Raw genomic sequence first — 14,629 nt, 5'->3', positions numbered from 1 at the left:
GCTTTTCGCTTTTTTTATGTATCTCCATTGAGATCCAGCCACTGATACCCACAGCTTTGTCATTTTTTTCAGTAATTTGCCTTTGGATTTATATATATATATATCAAATCTGCAGACAGTACTGTTTCGATCTTATTAGATCTCGTCAGTGCAGCTCAGGTTTCGAAATGAAATGTAATGTAATATTAGCCTTCCTCTGGGAAAATATTGATTTTTCAATATTCATTAGTTGAAATATACCTGCTTGATTTAGGATATTCAAATACTATAGCTACTGTATAATTTAATCTCCAATTACGGTAGGCCTAAAGCATACCAATTAAGTTTGTAATTTCCGTTTTCTAATTATAATATACAATTAAAAAAAAGAAAGAAATGAATAAAGCAAGACTATAAAGTGTTTACCTTAATACCAAAAATCAAGCAGATCTTGAAACGAAATGTTTATTTTTCGTTTTGTTAGATTTAGGCCTATTCATTATTCCTCCTGATATTTTGTTTCAACAAACGTCGATCAGCAAGTATTCACAACTCAAATACCTCGTTCACAGGCTATCCATTTGTAATTTCACTCCGGAACACGTTGCATCAATCTGTTGTTGATCCACAAACCTTGTTATCCTTTAAAAGCAACCTTTACAATATTTTAAGTAACTTAGTTAAGGAGTAGGCCGCTAAACATAGCCTTAACGGTTATATGTCTATCTGGCCTCTTTGGGAGACTTTTCCAAGCATTCATAAATCAAAATAAAAAAAAGGTTCCTGTAAAATCGTTACAAACATATCTCAGATATTCGTGTTTTTTTACAAATGCAAAGCTCAAACAACAAGGCACTGATTCTACATATTTTGTTTTCACTGAATAAATGACATGCATTTTTCAAGTTGCATATAATTATATGAATGAATTATACAAAACAAACTTTAGATAACTCAATGGAGAAATAAAGGCATTTATCCAACAGAATAGAATAATATCTCTTAATTGACCTCACATTTTAAACTTCCGATTAATTAAATTGTAAAAAAAGAAAGAAAAAAAGAAGAAAAAAGGCATGTACGAAACCCGTCAGTATTACTGGTTGGTATGTGTGTATTTTGCATCATCAAAATAGTGTTCTTAAATATGTTAATTATTTTAACTTAACCAAATGTTTAAAATATTGTATGTACTATACTATGAAGTGGACTCAAAATATTTTCCTACTGAGGACGAAATAAAGTGATTTTTTTACGCAACCAACAGAAAGTATTTTGCCAATTACAGGATGGATAAACTATTTTATAATGCATCATGCTTATAAACCAAGTATCATTTGAAGCTTAGGGTGGGGAGTTGAAAGAGTTACAACCTTGGCACTAAGTCAGGATTGAACTCAAGACATTGGGATTGGAGGGCAAGCATGTAACCACCAAGCTACAGCTCCACTACATCAGTATAATGCTTCGGTCATAAATAAAAAAAAAACAATGCATTCTCAGATCATGATCCACATTAGGATTTGAACTGGTTACAGCTGGATCAAGAGGCAATGTAGTCGTTTTTTCATGTTTCATCCATCATCTTTATAATATTATTGTATCGTATTGTTGAATGTAGACAATAAATAAATTATGTTATTTAGGAGTTTATAACTTTTGTTTTCAATTGGAAATTAATAATTCATAAATTCCCAAGAGATAGCAATTCTGTCAAACCCACGTTGGCACACTCTCTTTCCTCTGTTGCGCTATCTTACCATATTAACTAAAAATAACGTAAATATTGTATTTTAGTACAATGTTGACATATTAAAGATTGCAGTCGTGTTAATTATCTTTCTAAAGTTTATGATGACGACAATTTAAAGGTAATCAGCGTTCAACGACTCAATCTTTATTTCAACAGATAACATAAAGCCGTAAATTAGAAATAAAGAAAGTTAATTAAAAATGAGAAAAAGATGTCGACCAATTCTTTAGCTTGATATGTGTACTCATAATGTCCAGTGCGCCACAAATAGAAATAAATATTAAATAGACAAAACAATAATTGAAGTAATAAAAGAAATATTATAATAAAGAAACAAAAATTCAGTGAAGAGAAGAAAATTACACTATTCCCTGGTTTGAGGCAGTGGATAAATCATTCAATAAAACCTCACAAACGAACGAGCAAAATACATGTGAATAAAGACGCAGTCGTTCCAATAATAACGGAAATCATTAACCATTCTCTTAACACCGGCATAGTGCCAGATGAACTGAAAATTGCTCACGTTCGTCCTTTAATAAAAAAGCAAAACTTGGATCATAACACGCTGAAAAATTACCGCCCGGTGTCGAATCTTTCTTTTCTTGGAAAGACTCTGGAGCGTGTAGTGACATCACGCATTACTCCATATCTTCAAAAGCATAATTTAAATGAGAATTACCAGTCGGCATATCGTGCATGTCATAGCACGGAGAGTTCCCTTTTAAAGGTACAGAATGATTTGTTACAAGGAATGAATGATGGGAAAATAACGCTATTGGTGTTGTTGGATTTGTCAGCAGCGTTTGATACAGTTGATCACCAAAGACTGATAACCCGTCTGAGAAATCGCATTGGCATAAATGGTGTTGCTCTTAACTGGTTCCAGTCATATCTTACAGGAAGACGTCAGCTAGTCTGTATCAATGATGCATTCTCAGATGAAGCTTGCCTGGAATATGGTGTACCACATGGGTCAGTAATTGGGCCTGGCCAGTTTTCCATTTATACGCTTCCCCTTGGTGACATTATTCGCAAACACAGTCTACATTTCCATTTCTATGCAGATGATACACAGATTTATGTATCAGTAAATCCAGTGCAAAGGGATGTTGCTGCAGCAATCAGTAAGATGGAAGCCTGTATAGAAGATGTTCGCAATTGGATGACAACAAATTACCTAAAGTTGAATGATGGAAAGACAGAGTTTATTATCGTCGGGTCTAAATGTAACATCTCCAAAATCAACATCACACATATCAGAATCGGAAACTCTAACATCGCTCCCTCATCGGTGGTCCGGAATCTGGGAATCATGCTGGATAGTAATCTCACTATGGAAGCACAAATAACAACTGTATCCAAAGCAGCATGCATATCGATTAGGAACCTTGGTCGTATTCGCGGTAATCTTAACAAGAAAACAGCTGAATTGATTGTACACTCATTTGTCACTTCTAAAATTGACATTGGTAATGCCTTGTTGTTTGGCATACCAAAATCTCAAATACAACGTTTGCAGCGCTTGCAAAATATGGCAGCTAGAATTGTAACTTATACAAAATCAAACGCTCACATAACTCCTGTCCTGATGGATTTGCATTGGTTGCCTGTTCAACAACGTATTAAGTACAAACTTGCGTTGTTTGTATTCAAGATCCTAAATGACAGTGCTCCTGCTTATTTATCTGACCTTGTGGATCGTTACGAATCATCCCGCAGAGGCCTACGATCATTGTCACAAAACCTTCTTCAAGAGCGTAGAGCGAAAAATCAGTGGGGTCAGAGATCTTTTTACGTTGCGGCCGCAAGTGTATGGAACAGCTTACCAGCAACAGTTAAATGCTCAACTAGTCTAAACAGTTTCAAGACCAACCTAAAGACGTCGCTATTCGCTGATGTTCTCGCACGTTGTTAATGCACAAAGCGCCATGAGCGCCACATGGGTGGAGGATACCGGCGCTATATAAGTTTTCATTTATTATCATTAAACACATAAAATAAATGTACGTACATAATTTGTTATTTTGTTGTTTGAAATGACACATAAAAATTAATTTGACTACAATAGTGAATCAGAATTCATGCCCACAGATTTTGAATAACACACTTTTAGAAAAGAAAACTCTCAAATAGATTATTACTGACTCGAGTGACCGATGGCATTTGATCAATGTTGGTATTGGCATTTACAATTTACCAACTAAATTGTCTAAAACTATTATTATGTTGGCATTTAAAATCCATGTAATGAAATCCGTTATCCCCTTTTCATGACTTTCAAATAAACAAGTATCGCGATAATGATTTAACGATTTAATATAAAAACAAAGAAACATATAGTAGTTTCTTAGGTTGTAGTGGAGTTCTAAAGTAATTAGGATTTCAAGAAATAAAATAAGAATTCATTAATACACATGATTTGATCTTTTCTAATTAACATGTGATTTGTTGTCAACTTCTATATTGATTGACAAAAAAACGAATCGAACGTCAATCTTTCAAAATATTCTCCCCATTCAATGAAATGTATTTACTTCCATCAAATGACAAGACGCTTTTTGTTTTATCCCACTTTGACGTAAAGACCCGTTTATACTAAGCGACGATAATTTTTTTTTTTAATCCAAAGAAAACATAAGACATTTTATTGATAACCAATTAAACTTTCTTCCAAAATATTCATAAATCCAATTAAATTGGAGACTTCAAATTGCACGAAACGTTTTAATAAATTATGCTCCGACAACAAAAACAATGTGAATGTTGGAAAAGTGTAGTAGACCGATAAGACAAGCAATTATAATATTTACTTGATGAGTTAAATTGCTGCATGCCTTAACCTTTACCTGCCTTTATATTACGTTTCTTCTGTTGGAAAATGAAAGGTAATTAACCGATTACAATGACGTAAGCCTGTGATCCATTTGCGCAAACTATTAATACAAGTTAATAATGATTAGACAATGACAATGTGTAAAACTACTATCCATAATAGCACTCAACAGTTTAGCCGCCAATTATAAAAAAAATCTCCAGACATTTAGATAAATTAACATTTGTCTTGTGACATCCATTAATACTAATCTCATGTTTGAAGTTCAATGACATATTTTTACTGACATTACCAACCAAAATAATCATCACTGATTACATGAAGTTTTTTTGTATTGAGAAAAATAGATGTGCCCCTGACCCAAATCATGATTATCCACAATATTTTCCATATCTTTTTAAAAGCAGAAATACAAGTTCAAAATATTTATAAATTATTTGGGCTCACCTTAAAACGAACCCTAAAATCATCAACATTGTCACCTCTTTTTTTAATCATTTCGCCCACTCAACACGTTTCTAAACGGATTTTATTAATCTCAACTGTAAACAACAGCTGAAGTTTAAAAAAAAGAAGTTATGACCAGAATCTGTACCAAAACCTTCTTAGATAGGCCTATTAACAATCACGAGAGAAAATGATCTTATATACTGATTTTGATTATCGCATTAAAATGAAGGAAAGCTGTTTTTTTGTAGATTATTATCTATATGCATAAGGAATAATCTACTTACAACTAAGCACCTTGATTGTCATATAGAAATACGGTAACGAATAGTACATTACGTAAAAAAGATATTTTATACATTATTTGTACAACAAGTAATAATAATAACAATAACAATCTGCTTTGAGGGAGAAGATGTTAGATAAAAAAGGGAATCTTAAAGATTATCTGAAGAGGTTGCAGGAAGAGAAAACCAGGCCTCAAAAAGAAAGCCATACATGGAGAGTTTGTGCGACAAACAACAGACGTATCAGGAGAAGATTCTCGGAGATGGCTTAGAGAAAGATTGTTTGATACTAGCTGCTCAAGAATAAGCTTTAAAGGCCAGGTGCGGGCAAACAATTTCTATTGATCATACATTCCAATAATTATCGATCTATAGTTTCCCCTATGTTTCATAATTTTTGGGATTTTATTTGTGTTACACAAGCTTGTTGAAAATAAGCACTTTCTTATCAGTGGGGGGATAGTTCAAATTACACAGTAAAATCTCTATTCTTTTGTACACAAATTTTGTAAATAGAGAGGCATTTTAAAAAGCTATGAAAAATAAACGGTGTGGTAAAAAATGTTATCAGATGACTAAATATAGGTAATGTAACTTTAATATTCAATTTCTGATATTTTTATTCAACTTCAGCTTTTTATTTTTATGCTATAGCAAAAATTATCCACTGTATATCCACCATCTTTTTTCACCGTCTAGGGAGTCACCAGACATGTTATTACATTAGGTTAACTACCTAACTACTGAAAAAAAGTCTTTCTGTTTTTTATGGAAGAATTTTGCCAAATTTTGTATTTGACCATATTAAAGGAAATTTATGTTTTTTCGTCTTGATTTCTGTTACAAATATTTGATTTATGTACAATTAACCAAATATTATATTTAAAATTCATGCCTGTACCTGAGCTTTAAGAACGAATGCAATGAAATATAGTATGCATGGAAAAGACTTCAGAAACACCGATATTATGTAGATAGTGTGGAGACTCTATCCAGAGAGAGTATAGAAAGCATCATGATGAAAAAAGTAGCATTGCGGGTACACTGGCAGAAAATACGGAATAGAATGTAAAGTAGCATTGCGGGTACACTGGCAGGAAATACGGAATAGAATGTAACGTAGCATTGCGGGTACACTGGCAGAAAATACGGAATAGAATGTAAAGTAGCATTGCGGGTACACTGGCAGAATATACGGAATAGAATGTAAAGTAGCATTGCTGGTACACTGGCAGAAAATACGGAATAGAATGTAAAGTAGCATTGCGGGTACACTGGCAGAAAATACGGAATAGAATGTAAAGTAGCATTGCGGGTACACTGGCAGAAAATACGGAATAGAATGTAAAGTAGCATTGCGGGTACACTGGCAGAAAATACGGAATAGAATGTAAAGTAGCATTGCGGGTACACTGGCAGAAAATACGGAATAGAATGTAAAGTGGCATTGCGGGTACACTGGCAGAAAATACGGAATAGAATGTAAAGTAGCATTGCGGGTACAGTGGCAGAAAATACGGAATAGAATGTAAAGTAGCATTGCGGGTACATTGGCAGAAAATACGGAATAGAATGTAAAGTAGCATTGCGGGTACACTGGCAGAAAATACGGAATAGAATGTATACTTACAATGGCATGACCATCAAACATTAGCAGCCACAGAAAATAAAAACATTTGAATTACTTGGACATGACAGTTTACACTAATAAGAAATTAAAACACAATCGACATGATACTATTTTAAAGATATGTAGGACCACACATGACTGTAATAATAATAATTGTCACTGTCATTGTCACTGTCATTATTAATATTTGACTGAAGATGCCACCCAGTTGTTGCAAAATATTTTGCTTTTTAAGCAATATCAGAAACCCGTGATGATTTCCTAATTATATGCCTTTGTTGTTTGAGGACACGGTTTCGAGTGTTTCCATTGATTGACTTGCCCTCATTAGCAAAACATTCTTGCAGTTTTAAAATAAGGTCTGTCACCATCTTATTCACCCAGGGCTTGTCGCTTGAGTGAAGTTTAAACGATTGTATTGGAAAAAACTGAAAAAAAACTAAAATACTATAAAAAGCACTTTCTTTGTCTTGAACACTAGGCGGCCAAACAACAACATTATGATCACTCATACCTATTGGTGATTAGATCACATGATATTTGTTGTATTTACTTACTATAGTACTAACATGGCAGCGTTCCTGGTTGGTTTATTTACATATTTAGGGTATTTCTGTTTTTAACTTATCAACAGATTCTGTAAGGTAGTTCATAATCTCATCCTTATTAGGATCAGCTGGAACATACACTTCACAAACAATAATACCAGATATATCTCGGGGTAATCTTTTAGGGTGAATGTGTCCCCAAACTCACTGATATTCGCTATTGGTAGGCCTATTGGAACAGTGACAATGATCTTGGAATAAAATGTATCCTTAACGTAGACCGCTTAGTTTATGAACTCGGTGGTAAGTATACATTTTTTATTTGCTCTATTTGCCAAGTTTCAGTAAGAATAGTAATATCAGCAGACTTAACATTAAGCAATGACTTGACTCATCAATACCACAAAATATATAAATAAATAACAATAACGATAAAACACCAAATTGTGTTATGCGAAGTAGGCCTATATGATAAAAATTGTTTTAAAATATAATGTTGCACTGTAATTATGCATGCAGAGGACTTTAGGCTTACTTTTACAATGTTGTCATTTTAAGAGTGTTCTTTATGTTTCGTTTGACTGATTTATTGGCAAATTGTAATTTATTTTATCTTTGTTTATCTTTTTCCAACGTATTTGGAAAGATTAAATCATAATAAAAAAAAGAGTTTTAAAGATGATTGATTAGGCCAATTTCCTAGGGAATAACAACTATTTGTACAAAAACACAATTAGAATGTCGGCCTACACTAAGAATCATTAGTTGAAATTCTATAAATTAATTCCTATTCCGAATTAGGCCATAATATATTTTGTGCTATTTTTAGGAGTGCTATGAAATTAAAACAGATCAACGAAATGTTATAAGTGTAAGACGTAATGTAATGTTGTCAGTTCTAAACATTATAGAATTAATTTTCACTTTGAATTAGTAATTTCAATACAATTAGTTTAACTCTAGAACAATAAAGATTGTACTGTGAATTAATTTGATCATGGTAATACAATTTTTGTTTATCTTATGTGGGTTCATTCCACTTTTATTTCCATACATATGTTCCTATCTCTTTACATAATTATATTTTTCTCTAAACACATTTTCATTTCAATACACATACATATTATTATATTAACAATGTTTGATTTCATCGTCTATTTACATAAATACATTTTTTTTAAATAGTTTTGTTTATTTGTTTGCTTATTATCACATTTCCTTCTTTTTATACATACATTATCTATAACACAAACAAACTTATTTTTGTTTTTGTTTTTTTTTCATCTACATGCATATTTATTTCTTATAGTAATATTTTAATAAACCCATTTAATTTAACATCTCTATGCTAAATTTGTATATATATTGTTTTTTCTTAGCATTTTGTTTTTCTTCTGTTGTTGTTAGGCCTATAGATTTACAACCATGGTCTAACTATATAGAATTGCATTTGTTTTAGTCAAGAATATTTTCGTTTAACAACGCATATTCTCTCTTATACCTTTTGTTTATACATATTATCATTTAACCAAATTTATGTTTATTATTCTATTTATAAACTTAGACATTAAAAATGTTATCATTTTAAATTTCACATGCAATAAAGAATGTACAGTGTGCATATTTACATATATTATATACATACATAAAAGCTTTGATAAATACACAATTCACTACACTTATACATAAACATCTTACAAAAAAAACACATATAAAATGCAAATTTGTCTAGCTGTTTTAAATCATCATTTTGCAATTATCTATTCATTTATTACTGAATTAGTACTTTAAAGATGTATTGTCCCCCAAAAAATGAAAAATAAAGATGAACAAAATCAAATTTTGAATAGACCGTTTTGTAGTTAACATACAGTTATTCACTTCCACCGAAAAAAAATCCGACAAAAATATTGATTTCGCTTATAAACAAGAAATATTTCTTACAAAAAACGCTGCTCGCTTATTGAAAAATATTTTTTATTTCAAATGTTTTTGAATGTGTCATTTTATTGTCACATAATAGATAGTTATTTTACCTGAAAAAAATGTAATTTAAAGCAACAAATACTTAAATTGTCTGTCAGACAATGGTTTTTGGGTTTCTTTTCCTTTTTTATATGTGAATAAATATTACTTTTTTGTTACAGAAGTGAATACTCAATTTCTGTCACTTTAGTTAATTTTATTGCTAAGGTCAAATCTGGGGGTCACTTCATCACCCATAGATATTTCAATTGTGAAGTATCCTATTACAAACACAAACTTTAATGGACTGTTTCGATAATAATTCAATGAATATCTGACAGTGAATATACCAGAAATGCTTAGGGATTTGTAATTTTAGCATGACATGTCCTAATAGACTCTTTCCCAGCCGTTTTTTGGGTCTACTGTAGCAGCTGGAATCAATAAATCATAGTGGAGTTTCCATTTTCACAAAACTGTCTGTCCTTAGAACTATAACTGCTGCTTGCTTTAGCTTCTGATTGAGTAGTCCTAATGGGACGTAGCGGGCTAGAGCAGCAGCGTGAAAAATCAAAATAAGTTTACCATTTTTTCGAACTCATCGGCTCAGAAATTAGGCCGGTAGAGCTAACTCATACATATGCATAATATGTTAATGAGCATCCACACAGCAGAGATCTGATCTAACAATGGACGATGCACGTTGTATGTACGTACAACAACACCACCACCAGAGATCGACGCGACTCGACTGTGGGTTTCCCTGGCCTGATCGTATAAATATGTAAAGCTGAGCTGTTAATTTGTCGGTAAGTAGGCCTAGACGGTTATTTTAAATATAATAATATATATAACGCAATAATAACAGGAAGGTAAATTAATTAACTTAGCCTGGGATTTTTTCCGTTCAGGGCTAGGCCTAGAATAATTAATACATGCTGCTGCATATTACTAGGCTAGTAGCAAGCAGACTGTGACAATCGGGTCCCTGCAGAAGATGCCCAGCTAGGCCCTATACATTGTACTCTTCATAGACTGGCCTAGGCTATATGCCATCAATCTTAGCTACATTCCGAAAATACAGCCAGCTTGCTGTACCATATATATTTACAGTTGAAGCTTGTTTAACTAATTTTTATGATAAAAATAAAACAAACATTTTTCAGGGAAAATGGTTGCAATACAAGCCTGAAATTGACAACCTTCCAGCAGCACTGTACAGTACAAGTAGACAGAGGGGAAAGCCAGCTTAGCCATTTTACAACACAAACAAATATTCTGTAGTAAGTCAAATATTTATTTTCTCTTTTTATAAGTTATAACATTATAAGTAATGTGTTTTAATTACCATAGAAAGGTAGTATACTTATTTGACTATGTCAAAGTAAGCAATTTCACTAGCCCAATTTTTCATACTTTGCTTTTACTTTTTTTAAAGACGTTGAGCTGATGAAGACTGGAACAGAGGTCACCCAAAGACAACAATGATAGACTCGGTATTGGAATATGATTGGATATTGCAGGAAAAATATTTCTGACTCTCCTGCTGCATTCGGCCAATATGTTCTTGTCCAGCTTGTAAAATATTGTATAATTTTTTTGTATTATATGTACAGTATATTATTTTGTAAACATAACATTCAATAAAAAAAAAAAAACTACTACAACAGTACACAGGATATATTCTTCAAATTTACTTACACTTCATAATTTTACTGTAAATATTACAGTGCAAAAGGAGTTAATAAAATATATATATACAGTATATCTTATTGAATTCCTGTATTGTTTTTTGTGTCAATTTGTCTACTAATTATCAATGTGTTGATTGTGGCAGTAATTACGACAGCTATAGTCTTCTAAGATCGCTCACATCCATTACAAAGTGTCATTTTAATAGTAAGAAACGTTTCAATAAATTGTGAATGTTGCCACTGTACGATACATTTTATGTTTCTCACTACTTGCTCTTATTGTTCAATCAATCAACCTAAAAAAAAAAAGAAATTTGTGTCAAAATATCTGCATAAAATGTTTATTTGCGGAATGTTAATTTGAACCTATTGCATTTGATACAGAAAATATTTTTAAAATATTGCATCAGTAAAACATCCAAAACAATATTTAGATTTTCTTTTTTTTTTTATTTTCACTGCCGAATGGATAGTTGAAATCTTTAAAAATTAAACCAATTCATCATGATTAAAACAAAAATACATCCCTTCTGGTGGTGGTCTACTGTAGCCCTAGCTAGCAGTGTACTGCCTAGCTAGGCCCACTACACTCTACTTCTAGAGACAGAAGTAGGCAGCAGTTAGGCTTCTCGAGACTGTCAGTGCTAGCCTAGCACTGACAGTCTCGAGTAGCCTAACTGCTGCCTACTTTAGTAGTACTAGTAGACTAGTAGTAGTACAGTAGCAGCAAATTCGGGCCTAGGCCTAGCTAGGCCTCTCCTGTTAGCGAAACAAAAACTCACCTAAATGAATAAGATTCAACATCAAAGTTACCAACTGTAATTCTAACTTAGCATTCTGCTAGCTATAGTTTTCATGTTTTCTTCAAGATTCGTCTCGCATCACTACTCGACTCTCTCGCACGCATGCATTGCTATGTTGTTGGCTGTTGATTTGGAAAGCATCATCATCCACACGATGTATCCATACAATATGAATATTTATGAGCTAACTCAGGTCAAGGGTTAAATTAAACCGGAACACATTTGTCTTCCAGACAAATAGCTTCCGGTTGGTTAATATTTGCATTAAATTGCGATTTTCCCGTGTAAAAAATTATTTTTTTCAATCCAAATTGAGGTCAAAGTGAATAACTTTTATGTGCAATTAAAATGGCCTATTCAACAAAAATATTGAAAAAAAAATTTTTTTCAGGGGGACAATACATCTTTAATATTCACAGCATTGATATTGTTCTACATTTGGATTCATACACAACTCTACAAAACACAACAGACACAGAAACCTTACATTTGAACGGTTCTGTGTATATGTATGGACTACCTATAATGGACCTATATATTCGATAATTCTTACAAATTTAATACACAGATAATATGAAAAATATGCAAGTCATTCTTAATTTTATTCTGGTTTTTTGGCGGGTTTTCCGCTGTCGAATGTGAATTCATATATAGGCCTACATGAGTTTTTTTAAGCTATTGTTTATTTCCGATACCATTTTCGATAACAAAAGTCCCATGAATTATCACGCTGCTGCTTTAGCCCGCTACGTCTCAGGCGGATGACTCATTAAGAAACCAAAAGTAAAGCAGCAGTTATATATCTAAGGTTGACAGTTTTGCTAAAATGTTTACTCGACTGTAATTTATAGGTACCACCAACAAACCTCTGGGAAAGAGTCTAACGGTTGAATGACAAATCCCAAAGCATTTGGGGTATTTATGAGTCCCATGATATTATATAATTCGCTGTCAGATGATACTTCACACTTGAATGAAGTATCTAGGCATGATGAAGTGACCCCAAGACTTGACCTTAGCAATAAAATAAACTAAAGTGACTGATATGAAACACAGACTCTGTAACAAAAAATAATATTTGTTCACATATAAAAAAAGAAAAGAAACGTTTAATTATAACTCAAAAACCATTGTCTGACAGACAATTTAAGTATTTTTTGCATTAAATTACATTTTTTCAGGTAAAATAATTATTATGTGACAATAAAATGACACATTCAAACACAAATTTGAAATTAAAATATTTTTCAGAGGGACAATATATCTTTAAAACTGTTACGTTTTGTAAGAAATATTTCTTGTTTAGTTATGAAATGATTGGGACTACTCTAGTAAGACATTGCAACTTGAGATGGTGAATTTTAACCTGTAGAACAACTTACCTAGATTTTGAACCTATAGAGTAAACGGGACTTTATGAGTGCGCAGTAGAATTATATAAGCATATATTAAACCAATTTGTCAATTTGGTTGTGGTAAACTATGACTTAATATTGTTATACAAGGCCATATATATGGCTGCAGTCGTGTGCTAAAGTTAGTGTTTACCGACTGACTGACCAACCGACCGACATAGTGAGATGTAGAGTGGCGTTGTACGCGACTAAAAATGTACGGGAATGTTATAAAGCAGAGGAAACAATGCTGGCAATAACTAATAATTGTGTAATGAGTAACTAGCAACCAAAACGTAATTCATTATGTTTCTTTATTCAGATACCATTTGTTGTAAGTGACATCACACCCGAAATGGGACCAAAAACAAAGAAAGAAACACATTTTCAGCGTAATTAACATGATGACTAGTGATTGGAAATTTCCCCTCTCTGCAATTTGTAGCTCATGGCGACGTGCAAGACAAGAGATAAGGGGATTTTTTTTATGAATTCTGCGATTTCTCTTTACATATAACCGAATGTAAATTAGTGTTTCGTATCTGCCTGTGATTCTGGCGCATGTGTCATAGTGTATCCTGGGAAGTAAGGCCAATTTTATTGGGTTTTCAAAGGGTGTAATGTATAGAAATATTGCTATTTTTTTCCAGACGAACTCAGAATTGAATGATACGGGTTGAAGAAGTACGGTAATTATGAGACAAAGTGCTTTACCTAATTACAACTCAAATTATCACTTTCATACATGCTAAATCCCGACCGACACAGAAAAATGTAAACACTGCTAACCATTTCGATTCATGGTGAGACAGCTGTAGAACACACTCAGAAAATAGAGAAATGATGAAACACACTCAATTGAGTTGGTATAAAATTATAATAAAACGTTGGGGAGTATTTTGTAAGTATTTTCTTATTGTTTCTGGCATATTTATAATTCAAAAGTTCAATTATTCAAAAGGTATTATTTAAAATTATCTCCATCTATAAATTTGTCAAATTATATTTTGAGAGGAGCCCTAGTAAAAAAAAAAACATTTCAAAATGTGTCTTATACAACAGACAACATTTTGGTTTTGGTTCACGCTTGCGCTAGTGTGATGTAGAATCAGGTGCCAATTCCTCTTCCTGTGTTCTAATAGCCTAATCTAAATTTCTTCATTACTTTTTTTTGTCTTGTGTGAGTTCATCTCACGTTTATTTAAATTCTCATTGGTGAATATATTATAATACATATAAGTACATTTTTGACAATTAAAAGTAAGTGTTTAAAGTAGTTAAAATACTTTTAAC

General features: G+C 32.4%; 1 long non-coding RNA gene across 1 annotated transcript; it reads left to right on the top strand.

Moving 5' to 3' along the window:
* Positions 1 to 10,157: 10,157 nt before the first annotated feature.
* Positions 10,158 to 10,974, top strand: LOC140051917 (uncharacterized). Its single transcript, XR_011845563.1, has 3 exons — positions 10,158 to 10,254; positions 10,612 to 10,728; positions 10,884 to 10,974. It is a non-coding gene; the product is annotated as an uncharacterized lncRNA (long non-coding RNA).
* Positions 10,975 to 14,629: the final 3,655 nt, after the last annotated feature.

The sequence above is a fragment of the Antedon mediterranea genome, chromosome 6 (assembly GCF_964355755.1).
Source record: "Antedon mediterranea chromosome 6, ecAntMedi1.1, whole genome shotgun sequence".
Taxonomy (NCBI): Eukaryota; Metazoa; Echinodermata; class Crinoidea; order Comatulida; family Antedonidae; genus Antedon; species Antedon mediterranea.
The sequence above is the reverse complement of the archived record's forward strand: the minus strand, read 5'-3'. Positions and strand labels throughout refer to the sequence as shown.